At 47.9% G+C, this 19,415-nt stretch overlaps 1 pseudogene; it reads right to left on the reverse strand.

Moving 5' to 3' along the window:
* The window catches only part of LOC118089102 (elongin-B-like), an 83,215-nt pseudogene extending 64,346 nt beyond the window's left edge, over positions 1–18,869 (reverse strand).
* Positions 18,870–19,415: the final 546 nt, after the last annotated feature.

A 19,415-nucleotide genomic window follows, 5' to 3' on the forward strand; every position in this document is an offset into this window, starting at 1 on the left:
AGCCCTTCCCCAAAGGCCTGTCTCTAGTTGTCTTCTGTTTGAAGAGCTGCCTGTTCCAATGCAATTCTGGGCTGCATCAATAGAAGTATAGATCAAGGGAAGTATTAGTACCACTGTATTCTGCTCTGGTCAGACCTCACCTGGAGTACTGTGTCCAGTTCTGGGCACCACAGTTCAAGAAGGATACTGACAAGCTGGAACGTGTCCAGAGGAGGGCAACCAAAATGGTCAGAGGCCTGGAAACGATGCCTTATGGGGAACAGCTTAGGGAGCTGGGTATGTTTAGCCTGGAGAAGAGAAGGTTAAGGGGTGATATGATAGCCATGTTCAAATATATAAAAGGATGTCATATAGAGGAGGGTGAAAGGTTGTTTTCTGCTGCTCCAGAGAAGCGGACACGGAGCAATGGATTCAAACTACAAGAAAGAAGATTCCACCTAAACATTAGGAAGAACTTCCTGACAGTAAGAGCTGTTCGACAGTGGAATTTGCTACCAAGGAGTGTGGTGGAGTCTCCTTCTTTGGAGGTCTTTAAGCAGAGGCTTGACAGGCATATGTCAAGAATGCTTTGATGGTGTTTCCTGCTTGGCAGGGGGTTGGACTGGATGGCCCTTGTGGTCTCTTCCAACTCTATGATTCTATGTCTGGTTTTAAAAGATATAGAGCCATGAGAAAGTAGAGCAGGAAGGGCCTTGAAGTTGCCTATCTACAGTTAGCACCCTGGACAGCAGACTGAGCAGGCACACAGGCCACCTGGTCCCAGTCTTATTCTCCAGGATGGTGCGATGAATTGCATTTCTAGCGAGACTTCAGTAATTTCCCAATTTGAATCTATACATATAAATCAGCAGCATCAAATTTCATGCCAATCTGTGCACTTTTGTCCTCTCTTTTTGTCAATGTGTAAGTGGCCACCCCACAGAGGGGGTGCGAACTGGAGCAGAAAAGCTGCTGAAGAGACAGTCGAGCTTAACTCTTCCTTTGCCTGCCACTTTCCCTCTGCAGTTCGCCCACCCCCTGTCACTTCTCTCCTCCCCTTCTTGGGGTTCTAGATGCATGTTTTCAATTTCCTGCTGGTGTGTTTGCACTGCACCAACCCCCTTCTCTATATATAATTTTCTGTTTTACAATTCAGAATATTAAAATATCAAAAACGTCCCCTCTTCTCTTTCCATGGTTCATTTTGCATAACATAAATCCCTGCATATTTTATATAAACTAAACCATTCTGTATTCCATTATTATACCCATCAAAACTTATTAACACTGTTGAATTTATCTTAATGCTGCCAACATTTTCAAGTGTGCACAATTTCTCCGCCCAATATATTCAATAAACATTTTCCAATCTTCTTTAAATGTATGTCCTTCTTGTTCTCTTATCCTGTATGTTAGATCCGCAAGCTGCGCATATTCCATCAGCTTAAGTTGCCATTCTTCTTTAGTTGCGACCTCGCTCGTTTTCCATTTGGGGGCTAGCACTGCACCAGCCTCTCTTCCACTTCTCTCCTCCCATCTCTCACTATAAGCTGCAGCAATGCAGGTGGTAAGAGGACAGGTAAGTGACCGCTACTGGCAACACGTCTGTGGCTGGTTGGGGGCAGGGGCTTGAACTTCAGGTGAGAGGTATCTCCCTTCAGCTGCTACTTCTCCACTGCACATCATCTTTTTACCCTCAAAGAAGCAGCCAACCAAGTTTAATTTCAGGTGGTTGCGTGTTGTAGCAAGCCATCCCATCCTCAGAGGGAACTTCATCTCAGACTGGCAACACTCCAGTGTTTATAGAGCCTACTCCCAAGACCAGGGGTGGGGAGCCTCAGACACAGGGACCAAGTGCAGTGCTCGGGGGTTTCCCCCCCAAAAAAATAATGTCCCTCCCCAGTCCTGACACTCAGTGGCCCTGCTCCACACCCACCTCAAGTGCTTTTGCCAGCCGGAGTGTGTCATTGGACTATATGATAATGCCTCTTGCTTGCTTGGATGGGGGACAGAGAGGCGATACAGGTGTGTGGGGAAACCTCTGACTTTTGCATAGCTGAATTGCAAAATTGTACAAAGGCAAGAGTCACATCAGTTACTCTGCCCACTTTTGCCTCTGTTCCATCCACTTTTTCTAAGCACCACCCCCTCAGAGGATTGCCTACAAGGGGATGGTTCCCGACCCCTGCCTTAGACTGAGGAGACCCGGGATGCTTCCAATCCTTGGTCAGCCAGCTCTCTTGCTTGCTTTGCAACTCTCTTGGCAGGTGCAGGTGAGGCCATGGCATCATGGATCGTATAAGTCAGCCACAGGCACTCAAATGGAATGCAGAGGGTGTAAGTCCTCATGTTCCAGGCAGTTTCACAGTTTATTTTACACCCTATTAGATTCCAGCTGGCGAGAGAACTCCCTATAAATATACATAAAGAGGGCCCGTTTACATGACGGTTTATTTGGACGCAAATTCCACAACTGCCTGGCAGGCTGCCTCCTTGCAGTAGCTGAGCATCTGACACATGCACAGAGAAGGGGAAGCAGCGAGAGCAAGAGATTTTCCGTGTTGCTTCTCTGATCCCCACAAAGACGCTGATCTCGGCTCTGGTCTGATCCGTGGCAGGTGCTACTTTGTTTATCATTTGCCACCTTTGTATTCTAAACCAGCCTTCCTCCCTGGCTTTTCTGAAGAGAGGACAAGGAGCTTCGGCCAATCCTGGGGTCCAGTTGGCTTCAATATGCAGAATGCATGACCTTGCCCTTCACCCTCAGGCAGCAAAATGCATTCTCCAGGTGGCAGCTGAAAAGAGCCAGTGTGGTGTAGTGGTTAGAGTGCTGGGCTAGAATCTGGGGGACCTGGGTTTCAAATCCCTCATATGCAGTTCAGCAGGTGGCCTTCAACCTGCCACTCTCTGCCCTAACCCATCTCTCAAGGCTGTTCTGAGGATAAAATGAGGGCCTTTGGAGGAAGGGCAGAATTAAAATGTTGTTGTTGTCAAGCCATTGAGAAACTGATCTCAGGACTGATGACTCTCTGGAATCTCTGAGTCATGGCCAAATGCTGCAGAAACTCCCGACAAAAGCATGAGACAGAGAAAGTCTGCAGCAACAATGGGAAATAATGTTTAAAAGCCCAGGATGTTATTGTTGTTGCTGTTATGCTTTTTCAATAACTCAGAATCTGGATTCTTCTGGGCTCCAGCCATGCATCTTCCGGCAGGCAAATCCTCCCGTTTGAGAGAATGCCCAATTTCCAAGTAATTGGCTCTCAGCCAGTTCTACAGAGATCTGATCTAAGCCATGCTTTTGTTTCTCGTTTTGTTATTCTTCCACATTATTATCATTCCCCAGAAGCTCCAGCTGAGATAAGGAGCATCTAGGACAAGGGGGTGCTCAGCTCACACTGTGAAGGGCAGCCCTTGCCTCAAAGGCGCACGTCACAAGTAACCAGGGTGACAAGAAGAGGATTATCATCTCATGCGCAAGGAGAGAACCCAGAGCGCAGAAAACAGGAGAGGTGGTATTTTTGTTTATTTCATCCAAGCTCACAAAATCCCAGCCCAAAGATGTCACAGATCCCAACTTCAGGGTCAAAGAACTCTCTAATCACCACCCTTCTCTTCAAGCCACCCTTTCACCCAGCCTTCACTCAGGATTTTCCTTCCTTCGCCTAAGTGAAGTGGGACTGCGATCAAGAAAATTTACTGGAAGCCAGCAAAAACGTTGCTTGAAATGACTGTCGTGAAGCCTGTAAACAGAATCGATTGCCAGTAAAACACTCTCGTTTCAAACACACTCACTTAAGTGTCATCGAAAGAGAAGTTTAAAAGCAAACTGTACTTCCATTTTTAAAAATAAACAAATATTTGCCCACCAGAAAATAGACATTTCTACCTGCTAACAGGGACCCAGGTGGCGCTGTGGGTTAAACCACAGAGTCTAGGGCTTGCTGATCAGAAGGTCGGCGGTTCGAATCCCTGCAATGGGGTGAGCTCCCGTTGCTCGGTCCCAGTTCCTGCCCACCTAGCAGTTCAAAAGCACATCAAAGTGCAAGTAGATAAATAGGGGCCGCTCCAGCGGGAAGGTAAACGGCGTTTCCATGCGCTGCTCTGGTTTGCCAGAAGCAGCTTTGTCATGCTGGCCACATGACCCGGAAGCTGTCTGTGGACAAACGCAGGCTCCCTCGGCCAATAATGCGAGATGAGCGCGCAACCCCAGAGTCGGTCACGACTGGACCTAATGGTCAGGGGTCCCTTTACCTTTACCTTTACCATATTCTCCAACATTTCTCCAGTGAAAATAGGGGCATTACAGGATCAAATCAGAAACCGGGGCAGCTTCTCTATATCAGGGACGTCCCTGGAAAATAGGGAGACTTGGAGGGTCCGAGAGCAAGCCCTATTGTACACATTGGGACTTCAGGACAGACATGATTAGGGTTGTACCATTAACTGACCAATCAAATGAGTTTGTGGCTGGCACCCCATCACCCCTGCACTCCAACCTCAGAGAGGGAGAGAGATCCAATGCTGAATACGCCTCAATTGCCATGGCAACATCACGGGAGAGGTGGGCCTCCAGATGTTGCTTGGCTATAACTTGAACCCTGAGGTCCATTGGCCAGGTGGCTCATGGGAGTTAGTCTACCAACAACTAGAAGGACACCAGTTCCTTGTCCCTGATTTAGATGATGGCACGTTAAACCACAGAGTCTAGGGCTTGCCATTCAGAAGGTCGGCGGTTCGAATCCCTGCGACAGGGTGAGCTCCCGTTGCTCGGTCCCAGCTCCTGCCAACCTAGCAGTTCAAAAGCACATCAAAGTGCAAGTAGATAAATAGGGACCGCTCCAGCGGGAAGGTAAACGGCGTTTCCGTGCGCTGCTCTGGTTCGCCAGAAGCAGCTTTGTCATGCCGGCCACATGATCCGGAAGCTGTCTGTGGACAAACGCCGGCTCCCTTGGCCTATAGAGTGAGATGAGTGCCGCAACCCCAGAGTCAGACACGACTGGACCTGATGGTCAGGGGCCCCTTTACCTTTACCTTTACATGCCATAATAAGGACCCTTTTCAAAGTAGCATTCCCTCCCAAGAGAGACAGAAAAGGGAATATATGTAAAAAGAAAAAGAAAAAAGAACTATAATCCAGTATTTAATTATAAGTACAGCGATGACTGTCCAGGGTTTTCATTATGTAATGAAGAAGCCATCCAGTATTATAACATGAAATATGTTTCCCAAGTCCAGTAGGAGAATGGTCCTTTATTGATGGAGATTCAATCAGTAAGTTTATTGTGGTAACTGAAGGCCATGTCGATTACATTCTTATATGCCAAAATACAGAGTAATAACAACAATATATGAGAATGAAAAAGCAGAAGTACCATCAGCTAACTCAACTTCAGATTAAATCTCTGAGTCTCCAAAACAATTTGTAGTGATATGATCTAACTTGCCCTTTCTAATCTTTCTTTGCAGCCAGTGCAAAAAGAGCCACTTGGCGTGTCACAAAGCCGTTAGTGTCACTCCAAAGGAACTGAGCCGTTTCTACCAGGGCATTCCCGCTTCCCTATGTCAATAAGGGGTTCAGAAATCTCTCGCTGGGATCTTTGTATAAAGGGCAGATTAACAGATAGGGAACAGATAGGGTGAATCATGGAGATTCTGTTACATATACAAGGGAACTGGACAACCAAACAGTTGGCTTCTTAAAAGGTCAGAAGAAGAAGAAGAAGAAGAAGAAGAAGAAGAAGAAGAAGAAGAAGAAGAAGAAGAAGAAGAAGAAGAAGAAGAAGAAGAAGAAGAAGAAGAAGAAGAAGGAAGAAGAAGAAGAAGAAGAAGAAGAAGAAGAAGAAGAAGAAGAAGAAGAAGAAGAAGAAGAAGAAGAAGAAGAAGAAGAAGAAGAAGAAGAAGAAGAAGAAGAAGAAGAAGAAGAAGAAGAAGAAGAAGAAGAAGAAGAAGAAGAAGAAGAAGAAGAAGAAGAAGAAGCTTCTATGAACATAATTTGCAAGATACAACAACCTTTTATAGTCTCCTTAATCTATGCAGTTTTCATAAGGTATATTCTGCCCAAGAACGGCCAACTCTCAAGGTTGCTTCACTGCTATCATTGTGCAAGAGGCAGCCTTGAGAGCTCCTTTTACAGACCAAAATATTGTATTTGTAGGCGTTTGTCTTTTAATATTAAAATAAAATTTTAAAAACCTGCTGCCTGCTTAATCAGTGGCCGCATTACTAATTGGTAAATATAACCACAAAACACTACTATGTTGTAATCCTATGTACACATCTTTGGGAGTAACCTTATTGAACTAGATGGGTCTTATTAATGAGTAAACATGCCTAGGGGTGTAAGTAAATGCTGCAGCCCTAATTAGTGCCAGTGAAAATGTCATGGAAGGCAAGTGATTTTACCCATTTTGGCTTTCATGTCCCCCTTTTGCCCTGAGCATCTCCCAATTTCCATCCCTGTAGCGCAGCTCCTGGGACAAATAGGCTGGGAGCGGGGGGGTGGGCAGGGTGAGATGTGGGGCTGCCTGCCCCTTTTGTCTCTCCTGGAAGGTCCAGGGATGCTGTGCTCCTTTCACCCTGGAGCCACCGATGTGCGGCTATGCTCCCGCCTCAGTTGATTTTAATGTGCCCTGATAGGAATGGTTGAATCCTTCTCATGTTTCTATCATGATTATTAGCTGAGTCACAGCTGGGGTGCTGCTAATTAAATGTATTTCTTAATTAACAAGATCACAGAGAAAGCACGCCAGCCGGGTTTGGTTTTCAATCACTGTTGACAAAGGCAGCTGCTGCCAGGCTTGGGCTGGGGGCAGGAAGGGGTGGGAGGGAGCGAGGGACTGCCCATGGGCAGTGCGCTGCTGCCGCCAACCCAGAACCAGCAAGGAGAACCGGTTCATTGCCAATGGGCATGATCAGAGATTCAAGGGGATCCCTGGAGAGTTCGGTACATTCTGCATCAGAAGCCGTGCCACTGCTTCGACATGCGCCCAGCTCACAGCACAGCATAGGCCAGACCACTCCTGGCAGCCTTAGTCAGTACAGCATTGCCAATCTGGGTGGAATTGATTGCATGCTGCTGGATGTGTGCTTGTGGCGCCCCCAGCAAGGTGACTTCTGGCTGGATCCACTCAACCTACACCAGTGATGGGCAACCTTTTGAGCTTGGTGTATCAAAATTCGCCAAAAAACCAAGCATAACTCGGGTGGTGTGTCACTTCAAGAAAAAAACCATAATTTCGCTATATTTATAGTTTAAATAACAAAAATGTATAATTGTAATATATAACTGTATTTAATAAACCAAAAACCAATTATTTAACCAAACCAAACCAAAAACCCCTTATTTATCACAAAGTGCCCAGAGTTGTTGAGCTTTCTGGGGGGAGCTGCTGACCAAAGTTTTTGAGGGTTTTTTTGGGGGGGGGGAGAGAACAGAAATAAATGACAAATAATACCTTCGCTGGAACTAACATGCAGCACCGACATAGTCTGCCAAAGCGCCAAAAAAAAAAAACCCAGCACAGAACGAGTTAAAAAACGAACGCTGTTGCAACCAATCATTGTCTGCCAAAGCGCCAGAAAAAAACAGCACAGAAAGGGTTAAAAAACCAATCTCTGGCTACCAGCAACAACAACAAAAAGGGATCCGGGTTTTAACAGTGGAGACAAGGAGACAAGCTGTAGCGTGAGGAGGAGCGGGAGAACAAATGGGGGGGGGACAACAACAGCGCGAATGGGCCAATGGGGCGCGTGCCAGCAGTGAAAGCTCTGCGTGTCACGTCTGACACGCGTGTCATAGGTTCGCCATCACTGACCTACACCCTTCTCTTGCCATGCGAACAGGGCTGTCCCAAATATGGGGTGGGGCCGAACAGCAGGTTGCTTGCACAAATGAGGGGCTGCTGCAGGCATTGGACACTGGCAGCAGCAAAGACAGGATGACAGGAGCCCACTACGTACTCAGCACATTGGATTTTCTTAGGATTCAACCATCTTCACACCAGGGTGTTGCTAGATTGCAACTCACAACATGGCTTGCTGATATGATCAACTATACATTTCATCTTTTCTTTTGCAGAATGTTCCATACGCAGCATGTGTCTCTGGGGAATGGTATCCATTGAAAGAGGGAGTGGTTGGATGACCAATCTCAGTGATCAAAGGGACGGGTAGGCATCATAGATGGAGACAATAAAGGGGTGGTGATAGGTGTTTTCATGCACCTGATATCTCCCGTCGAGCTTCCTCCTATCCAGGGTACCAATGGAGGCTCTACCACTGTCCCCAACAGTCTGGAAGTTCTACTTCTGGTCTATTCACAATAATAAAAGCATGCTAATTCATGATTTGACTGTGGATGAGCAGGCTGACCGGGTATGCATCACCAAGACCTGGGTGAGGGAGCAGGGTGGGCCAGCTCAGTCCAATTAATTGGTCCAATTATTTCAAATATAAGAAAAGCAGGAATTAAAGCTGCAGATAAACTGTCAAATAAGCCAGCAGTCACAGGCATGAAATTATAATTACAGTTGTTAAAAAGCCTGGGTCAACAGAAAGGCTTTCATCTGGTGCCTGACACTTATCAAGGCGGGTGCCAGGCAAGCCTCTCTAGGGAAGGCGTTCACCAGCTGCGGCACCACTCCCAAGAAGGCCCTGTCACTGATACAATCTGCCTTGCCTTGGAAGAGCCTTTTCCAATTTGCCATGTATGCCGGCTGAGGCTGATGGGAGTTGTAGTCCAAAGTATCTGGAGGCCACCAGGTTAGCGAAGGCTGCCTTAGAAGGTGGGGGTCTTCATGTGGAGGTCTTAGCAACTTGGAGCAGGCCACCCTTCAGAAGCCTGGTCCCAAGCAAATCACCCTCAAAAAGTTTCCATTCGCATTCTCTTTTGCTTTCTGGGAGAAGACCCCCAACCCCTGCCCTGCCCACTCTCTGCTTCAAAGCTCAGCTGCAGGAATGAAGCCAAGGGGAGGGTGGAGAGGACCAGCTGTGGCACCAGACTACCCTGAGGGGGACTTCCCCACGGCAGATTTCTGCCTCTCCTCCTCAGTGCTGAAGGTGATGCAAGCAGGCTTCTCTCCTCCACCCGTCTTCATTGTGCAAGAGGAGGAAACTGTGGCCACAGCCGTGTGGGCTCTCCCTGTCAATGCTGTGATGCATGGCAGCATCAGGCGCTATTTCCCTGCGTTAGCCCTATGGCAACAGCAGAGCCGATGGCGAGGGAAGGACCAGCTCTTATGGGAGGTGTTGGGATTTTTTTCCCCCATGCGCCCTCCCTCTACCACCTCCAATATTAATACCAGAGTAAGTGGCGGTGCCTGGCAATGGCAGAGGGCCTGGGGCTGTTGCTGTAATATTCATGTTGCCTGCAGACTAACCCTTCCCATCTGTGGATGTGATGGAAGGGATTAGGGCCCTCCCACAGTTTAGTGGGCATTTCCTCTTGCCTGATTGCCTCAGTGGGAGATGCCTGTCATTTTTACAGGCACAGCTGCCACAACAGAGTGGGACTAGCCAGTTTTGGCCTTTGAAAGAGAGAGAGAGAGAGAGAGAGAGAGAGAGAGAGAGAGAGAGAGAGAGAGAGAGAGAGAGAGAGAGAGAGAGAGAGAGAGTTGCCTCTCATTTGATTCTGCTCCTTCCCTGGCTGCAGCAGGAAGGATTCTGGAGTATCTTCTGCATCACAGCCCCCACCCGCGCATTCACTCCCCGCCTTTGGTTTCCCTCACCTCCCTGCTCATCAGTATTTGAAGCTTTAAGTAGGTGCCTGCCTTGGCAGCTCCCAAGCCCCCTTGAAGGAAAATTATAAATAAATAAAAACACCCACCCACACAGCAGCACGAAAGCACTGCTCATGTAGTCGTGGGTCGGTTGCTCACTGCCAGCACCTGCTGCTGGCCAAAGCTGGAGGAGGGATGCTGAGAAGCCTTCTGGGAACAAGCCTATTCCAAGCCCTGGGGATTCCCTTAATGGCCAGTCATAATGATAGCTGCAGGCAGGAGGGGTTTCTGGGCACTCTGCCCCTCTGCCTGAAGAACCAGAGCAGCACTTTGATTAGCCGCAGTGTGACTGTGATGATCACATGCTCTGAGACACAGTCGGGGTGTCTGTGCATGTGTGCCACTGTCTGTCTTCCCCCCTTACTGAACCTTCAAGGGCATCCCTTGATCCTGGGGTTGTGATCCTTCCCCAGCTGTTACAATACACATTCAGTAGAATGGGGCTGGAATACTGCCGTCTGCACACACTGCGTGGCAGCGGGTGAGGGCATACAATTGTTCAATGTTTCCCTAGGAAAAAATTCAGTATAATTTTTGTAACACACACACACACACACACACACACACACACACACACACACACACCAACCTATTAAAGGGAAAGGTTTCTGCCCAGCTCCCTCCCTCTTGTGCTCTTTGTCCATTTGCAAGGTGTTTTGTTCTTACCTTAAGGAACATTCATCAATGGGATTCCACATCTGTAGTCTGAAGTGGTACCCTCTTTTCTACCACCACCAGCTTTGCCCCTTGTGCAAAGGCCAGCCCTGTGCAACATTTTTTCCCCTGATGCCCTGCATCCCTTCGAGCGCACGATAGGCCTGCAGGCAAGGGGCAGGAACCCCCATTAGGAATGCTCTTTACTTCCTAAGGGTCCTTCCAGACTGCAGAGGCGCCAGCTTGTGAGAGTGATGGGGGGAGGCAACATTGCACGCATGACACCAGGACATTACAGGGGGTGGAGCTGAACATGGTGACTGCATGGCTTCAATGGCCAATGGCTCCACCACAACCTGCTCCTGGCAGCGCCACCAGCGGGAGGCTGCTCTGACCCTTCCCCACCCCCCACCCCACAGCAGCAGGAGGAAAAGAAGCCTCACCGTGCTCAGCTCCACACGTTTCGGACATGGAGGGCTGGCCCCCATCCCACAAAATCTGAGGGGCCCAGAAGGGCTCAGTGCCCAAGAGTTGGCACCCTTGCCGGATTTGCTGCAAAATGTCATTTATATAATAGTGCTTTATTGTACTGGTGAATTTATAACAGATTGTCCGCACATCATTTTGTTTCATTCATTTTCCTGCAGGGCTTTCCTGTTGCTACCCGTGTTTCTCCAAAAATAAGACACCGTCTTATATTTATTTTTCCTAAAAACAAACAAACATGGTGGCTTATTTTCAGGGGATGTCTTATTTTTTTATTACATGTCCAGCCTAGCCTCTTCCTTGGCGCCCTCCAGAACTGCGCCTATCACTATGTCTTATTTTCAGGATATGGCTTATATTGCGCAACTGCTTCAAAATCCTGCTACGGCTTATTTTATGGGTATGTCTTATTTTAGGAGAAACAGGGTATTAGAGGGGCACGCCAGCACTCTAATAGCAGCAGAAGAAGGACAAAATTTCAAAGCAAAATAAACTGGAATATTTGTGATACAAAAACGTACAGGGTTTTAGTAGGAAGTTACAGGTCATGCACGGATTAGAAACAAAGCAGTAGGCCCACCCTGAAACTTCTGCAGCGCAAGCCATATTGAAAGAAGAAGCAGGATCATATCAATCACCCCAATACCCTCATGAGCACAAATCATTGTGAATGCACGATAAACAGTACATCTGGTGGGATCCCTAATACCAAGTTTGGGGAAGGAAACTGTCGAGCAGAGCAAGCCTGTGACCCTTCAAACTGTGCGCCTGAAGCTAAGGACTCCACAAGCAGAAACTCCTGGGCCTGAATTCTGTGGGCTGATCTATTTCCGAGCAGCCAGCCTCTTCAGCTTCTGTTCCCTGACTAATAAGGCTGACGATGAGCTTGCCTGGCTTTTTCATCTGGCTGGGAAGAACCACAGCAGCAGGCACGATTTCTTTCCTATGTGTGTAATGTTTTCCTTTTGCTATTGCTCATTCCTCCCCGCTCTTCCCATCCAGTCCCCTCTCTGCTCTTTCTCCTCCCACTCTGCTCTCCCTGGCAAGTGTTGCTAATGTGAAGGGCCGAGAGCAGGAGGCCAGGATCTCTCCCCAGACTTGGCAGTCAAATCATGTCCTACCTGAAGAGTGGCAGGAGTGAGTCACGTTCTAAACCACAGTAGTGAGTCACAATTCAGGCTCTCTGAGACCAACAGCACATTTCAGAGATTCCTGGATGAAAGTAAACACACACACACATTCTCCCCCTAGTGCTACTGGAAATTACAATTGTGCTGCCTTCTCATTTGGCTGAGAAAGCTTGCAGATGAATGTTCCTTCCCATCTTAAGTCTGAGACCACTCCCTGTTTCCCCAATGCTCTGTTTATCTTCTAGCCTTAAAAGTTTGAGAGAACTCAAAAGCTTTCATTCATTTTTGAAATGTTAGCATGACCTTAATCAAGGTTCTGCCCTTATATGGATTTTGGAATTTTCTTACCCATCAACACAATTATCTTTATTTTCTATATGGATATCTCATCCTCATAGTGTGGAACACAAAGGTCAATTTTTCTCTCTCCACTGAGTTTCCTTTATCTTGTGCAGAGGAGGTTACGGTAGCGGCTTCTCTGGGAGTAGCTCTCATCAAAGAGGGATGCAGATGGCCCAAAAATGCTCCCAGTATCTGTAGGGTGTAGCTGCCGTGTGCACATGGCCTAACAACTCAGCCCACAGAAGCCTCAGCCACATGTGCATCATGTCTGTCAAGATATCTGATAATGTTTGCTGATTGCCCCAGTATGGGCCATTCTTTTGAAATGGTAAATGTCCCTGTTCCTGAAACTATTGTCCCAGACCTTCCCTATTCATGTGAGAAGTCCATCCATTCACATGACCTTGAAGGATTTTGCAAGTGAAAAGAACTATTGGGGAAGGTTTTCCTATTTCAGAGACAATATTTGGGGTCATTTAAGAGAGTCAAAATGGCTTCTGGAAGGCTCTCCTGTACTATTTCAGGCCTGCGGCTTATGTACTTATATAGTATGCAAGTTTACCTTGTGCACTTAAGTACATTCATTTTAATTTATGACATCTTCCAGTTCTTATAACATCTCCATTTGCCCAGCCCAAAGCACCTCTGGTGATCTCTGCTCCTCATTCTACCTGCCCAGTGTATTGGTGGATACGGTAGGAGTTCGGCCAACAGGATTTCCACTGGTGGAAAGTGGCAAAACAGAGCATTTGATTTAGCAGGACATGTTGTGTAATGACTAAGAGCTTGATATATTTGAATCGGGAGTCCTCGGTTCGAATCTCATCTCTGCCTTGAACTCACTAGGTCGCCTTAGGCAATATTCTCTCTCTCTCTCTCTCTCTCTCTCTCTCTCTCTCTCTCTCTCTCTCTCTCTCTCTCTCTCTCTCTCTCTCTCCCCTAGTGTTCTGGTCTGGGGATTAGGAGAAATATTACCTGATGTACTATGAAGATAATGATGATTACTACTACTAGTTGTTGTTGTTATTGTGCATGAAGCCCAACCTTTCCCCCAGAGATCAGGGGATCAATTGCTCAAGGCCTCCACCTTCCTGTGCTCTGTGCTGATCTTAATTTGGGGATGAGGGTACACTTACAGGGGCCTTGCAGGGCCTTGTTCCTGGTACACCTGACGAGTTTAGACATCTCAGTCTTTGATAGGCATCTTCAACTAGTTTTGTTTTGCAGTGTTGGAATGCCAGGCTTTGTGACGAAGCTAACACCAACTGTTGATTCTTTCCTTTCCATGCTAAGCATTCATCTCACACCATTTCTTTAATATTTCCTTCATTTCTCCAGTGGCAGAACTTCATGTTCCGGCACTGGGGGGGGGGGGGGGCGGGGAGCAGGCGGGGGCAGGGCTGGCGCACGTTCCAGGGGCGTGGTGCGCCAGCTGCAGGGGCCTTGCACGTGTCCTGGGGGCATGGCACGCTGCCTGCAGGGGTGTGGCACCCAGTGCAGGTGGGGGCTGGGGCGTTGCAATAGGGGGGCGGGACGCCCCGGGCTCCGCTCTGTGGGGGGCACCATAGCTGCGGGGGGCAGCGCAGTGCCCCCTCGCTACTGTGGCAGTGGCACGACCACTATCACGGAGGCACTCTGGTGGGACAGAGGCAAGGGGCGGGCCAGAGAGCAGTGTCAGCGGCGGCCGCTGACGCCCCTCGCTGCTCCACCTCCGCCTGAGTAGGAAGAAGACAAACTGATCCATAGCACGCTTTGTCTTCTTCCTACTCAGGCAGAGGCGGAGCAGTGAGGGGCGTCAGCGGAGATGCCGCTCCGCCTGAGTAGGAAGAAGCAAACGTTGCACTACGGAGTGGCAACCTGCTCCGTAGCGCGACGCATGCACACAACGGACGCCCCGCCCCCTGGCGGGGTGCCTTCTGCTTTGTCGCCCCGGGCAGCCAGAAGGCTAGCGACGCCACTGGGTGGGGGCAGCTGCCATGGCACCCCACTTGGATCGTGCTGCCAGGGGCGGTGCACTCCCCCCACATTCCTCTTCCTCCACCAGTGCATTTCTCAACTGCCCTTCATCGACAGATAGTGCACAAGCAGCCCAGAAGCTAAACTAAATGGCCCTTATGAGCCCTTCCAGAAGAGGGCAACCAAAATGGTCAAAGGCCTGGAAACAATGCCTTATGAGGAACGGCTTAGGGCGCTGGGTATGTTTAGCCTGGAGAAGAGAAGGTTAAGGGGTGATATGATAGCCATGTTCAAATATATAAAAGGATGTCATATGGAAGAGGGTGAAAGGTTGTTTTCTGCTGCTCCAGAGAAGCGCACACGGTCACACGGAGCAATGGATTCAAGCTACAAGAAAGAAGATTCTACCTAAACATTAGGAAGAACTTCCTGACAGTAAGAGCTGTTCAACAGTGGAATTTGCTGCCAAGGAGTGTGGTGGAGTCTCCTTCTTTGGAGGTCTTTAAGCGGAGGCTTGACAGGCATATGTCAGGAATGCTTTAATGGTGTTTCCTGCTTGGCAGGGGGTTGGACTGGATGGCCCCTGTGGTCTCTTCCAACTCTATGATTCTATGATTCTATGAATACAGCAGCTCTTAGAATACAGCAGCACATTAAAGGCAATTAAAACAAAAATGAAACGAAACTTTTTGCAATTAAAGTGTATGAGAGAATGTGGCTTTCACACAGTCCTGTCCCCCTGAGACCTTAAGGATTGAGAAAATATACCTTCAATTGGCACCAAAAGATGGGTACTATGGGGACAATCTTACTTCCATTGAAAGGGTGTTCCACAGTTGGGATGCCACTCTGGAAAAGACCCTGCCCCATGTCACTGCACATTGCACAAGAAGCCACTCCCATTGGGGTTACCATGAGAAGGGCCTTCCACACAGATCTTAAGGCACAAGTTTGCATACATTGGGGAGGGCACCTCTTCCAGGTATTCAGATTGGAAACTGTTCAGGGCTTTATACACCAACATCAGCACCTTAAATTGGTCTTGATAGCTGATTCATATGGCATTGCAGGCATTAAGGACTGGTATAAATCTGAGCTCAATACTGCAGAAAGGCAAAGGCAGCCGATAAAGCTTGACTGAAGTTATTAAAGGCCTCCTCAGAAGAAAGAACACAAAAGACTTGGAAAGAACATACCTGCTAGATCATTTCTGTGGTCCCTTCCAACAATTTCGTGGTTCCTTCTACAATTCTATGATTCTATATATAGTAAAGACAAATCTAACTTATGAAAAAGCACAACATTTTTATTTGTTCCACATTAAGCCAGCAGAGGGGACAACCTTTTGGATTATGTCTTTTCACCAAAACAGGGATGAGGAACCCTCCAGATATTGCTGAACTACACCTTTCATCATCCCTGACCATTGGCCACACTGAATCCCCACAACAGCATCTGGAGGGTTCCTCATCCCTGCATTAAAATGTTAACACAACCTTCCCCATGCCAAACACCATGAAGTGGCAGGGATTTCGCCTCTCAATGATGACACCTGAAAGGCTTGCTTCCACTGGGTACCCAGACCAGATTTGCAGAAGCAGGAGGGGGGTGTGTGTGTGCATTGTCTAGGGAGATCCCACAGAGCCTTGGAGGTGGCCACTCATAATCATGCCCATCAATAATAAAACCATGTGCAGCTACGGAAAGTAAGGGAGCCTGACTGAGACATGTATCTTGACCCCCAGAGCGAAGGCAGGTGTAACAGAAGGAGAATGGCACCAAATGTGCATTCATTATTTACAAGGCGCATCACGAGAAGCCGACCATGAGCAAAACAACCTCCCCTGAGCTGTGCAATTGTTGGAAGCAGTGAGCGTATTTTGCTGCCTGTGCAGTTTCTCCTTTGTCTTCTTCACTTTAATGGAGCCCTTTCCTGCTACCTCCTGCTTTCCCAGGAGAGCTGCACTGCTGATGGAAGAGAGAAATGCCAGGAAAGCTTTCTGATTGCAAGGTAGGGTCTGGACTGGCCCAACGCTGGCTCTCTTTTGGACTCCTCTGGGTTTCTCCCTACCATGGTCCTGCAATGGCAAAAGCAGAGAGAGAGAGAGAGAGAGAGAGAGAGAGAGAGAGAGAGAGAGAGAGAGAAGCAGCCACTCTGTCTGATTTCAAGGAATCCAGGGGAAAGAACGAGTGAGGTGCCTTGTGCCAGAGATGACCGGATCTGCCTTGGCAGCCTCAGAGATCTTGCTAAAATGAAAGCATGACCACCAAAGAAGGCATGTCTCATTTTTATTACACTTTTCCCCCACATAGAAGCATACATGAAGTACAGATGTAGGCCTAACATGTTCATGCAGAATACAAATGCAACGATTACAAAATTGTGAGCATGTTTTCCGAGGTTTCAGGGATGTGGGTGCATTTTCAATGCAAGGGCCGCATTCTCCTCTGGGCAACCTTCCTAGGACCACTTGCACCTGATGGTTGGGGCCAGCAGCAAAAGTGGGTGGATCAGCTGATGTAAACATCGCCATTGAACAGTAGGCTAGTTTCTAAACATGCTCACACAAGCAAGATATGTTATCAGAGTTCATGCACATATTCCAACCAGGCAAAAGCACTTGGGGTGCAAAGCAGGAGCTGGGGGCCAGTGACAGGTGTGGCCTGGGGGGCCACCTTTGGCCTGTGGACCAGAGCCCCCCCCCCAACACCTCTGCTATATAGGAATAACAAGCACAGTTGTAGATGCAAACAGGATGCGCACATATATGTGCTAAGGCTGAATGCCCCTAGTAAATACAGTGTCAAACAATGAGCTGATTTGCTGAATCTGCATGTGCACCCATACAGACTCTGACTAAAAGCACACAGCAGAAATAATGAGATAATACTCTTTTGCTACACACATGGAAGGTGCACAAAAGCGAAGCACTTTCTATTGGGAATGCAGTAGAAGGGAAATGGACTTGCTGGCTGCACACACACAAGCAAACAAGCACATACACTCACCAGATTAACTCTTACACTCATGTGGAGCAAAGAAGTCATTCTTCCAAGTTCCTGAAACAAACGGTGAGTCCTCTTGCTTGTCCTGCAGACTTGCTCGGGTTCAATGCACATTTGCAACCTGCACTGTACTGCACAGCAGTTCCACATCTGCCTACACTGGTGCAAACAAGGCCAGCCTGATATCAATAGCAGGCGCCCAGACCTTCTACCTGTACCCATTTGATAACGGTGGGATCTATTTTCCCATAGCAGATATCCGTTGCTGGTGTGCATTATGTTAGCATGCAAATACCTGCCACTTGAATTTATTTGATTGGTCTATCCCGCTCTGGGAAACTGGATCTTTCTGAACTTTAAAATTCTGGAAATTCTGGAGTTAGATTTAAGATGTCTTAATGTGGAAATGTATTCCCTCTTTGGTAGATGAATATGATCTTGAAATTAGTACAAATTCATTTGCCGCTTGCATGGCAGTAGGCATCCCACCCAAGCACAGACACCATGGAGGCACCTTGCATATTTTGCTTAACCTATTGTTTCCCCAAGTCAGTGATAAGAAGCTCCAGGAGCAGCATTTCCCAAGGGCACTTTCCTTATGAGGAAAGAATAATAGAGACATACCAGTGGGATCTGCAGCAAAACCATAGACTTGTAGAGTTGGAAGGGACCCGAGGGTCATCTACCCTACCCCCCCCCCAAAAAAATGTTGCAACATGGAGTACTTCTGTTCAGGTTCAGGGTTCCAGCCACAACAGCCTGTCAGCAGTCCATGTCTACTAGGAATCTGCTGCCCTGGTTGTTGTGTTTTTTTTGTTGGGGGGGGGGGTAAGGATCTCCCCGTAGGTGTTTTTTAAAAAAAAGTATTTTCATACTTCTGAAAACTTTCTGGTTTCCCCCTAAGCTTGCTCACATCTCCCTCTTCTGCATTTGTGATGCTGTTTAGACTACGTACGGTGTGGCATTCAGATAATGCTTATATGGGATCCTGTTTTGTAACACCAGGGAACAAGAAGCACCCAAACAGACGGCTGTAGCCTTGAAAGCAGCACCGGAAGTGCGTCTTTCAGCCCCCATCAAGGCTGTTTGATGCCAAACGGCTGTAAAGCTAACCGTCCTGTGTTTGTTTCCCCCCAGAACCTACATTTCAATGACTGAACTGTTCTTCTCTGAGCCCCATCCAAGCAAGCAAGGTCACCAGCCATCAGTGCTCATCTAAGCAGACATTTCCTAGCCACAAACACCAGTGCAGTAGCTGCAGTCAACTATGAAGCAAAGCTGCCTTCTGCTGAGTCCCTGGTCCATCTTGCTTAGTACTGCCTGCCTTGGCTGGCAGTGGTTCTCCAGGGCTTCAGGGAAGGGTCTTTCCAGCAGTGGCATGTAAGCTGGTGGCAGTGGTAATGTGAACCTGCAAGAATCTGATGCCACCAACCCAGAGCTCCTCTATCTCCACCACTGCCTCACCCCACCGCAGCCCATGCTGGTGTTCAGCAGCCCAGCTGCCACAAGGAGGACATGGCTGCTGCTCCACTACCATCACGCACTGCTGCCAAGTCTTTTCCAACTCTGCCTGGAGACACAAGTGAACTTGGGGCCTTCTGCGGGCAAAGGGCCACAGAGCTACATTTTGGGGGATTATTTTTTTTTTACTAATTCAAGTCTACCTATATTATATGGCAGATGATAGAAAGTCCACTGTCAGAGGAGAGATGAAGATGATTAGTCCGAGGTTGCCTACCACTGAAGTGTTCCTCTGAAAAACAGGAACGATAGGTCATAATTCTCTTTTTGATTAAATCTGCTGTTCATCACAGAGTGGAGGACTCTGGAAGGATCAATGTCCTGGCATCACTGGCTCATGGAGGGAGAGCCAATAGAAATTAGGGGACAGAGTTTTGGTCATGGGCACTACCCTGATTTCCCCACTACTTCATAAGTACCCAGGGCATACAGGGCAATTCTATACCTCTCTGCTGCTCTTAGGTACCAATCCTGCTTCAACATACAATGTTGCTAGATTCTGCACAGCAGCACTCAAAATTCATCAGAGGATGACCTGTGCCACAAACCAGATTTAATGAAC

The sequence above is a fragment of the Zootoca vivipara genome, chromosome 7, assembly GCF_963506605.1.
Source record: "Zootoca vivipara chromosome 7, rZooViv1.1, whole genome shotgun sequence".
Classification (NCBI taxonomy): Eukaryota; Metazoa; Chordata; class Lepidosauria; order Squamata; family Lacertidae; genus Zootoca; species Zootoca vivipara.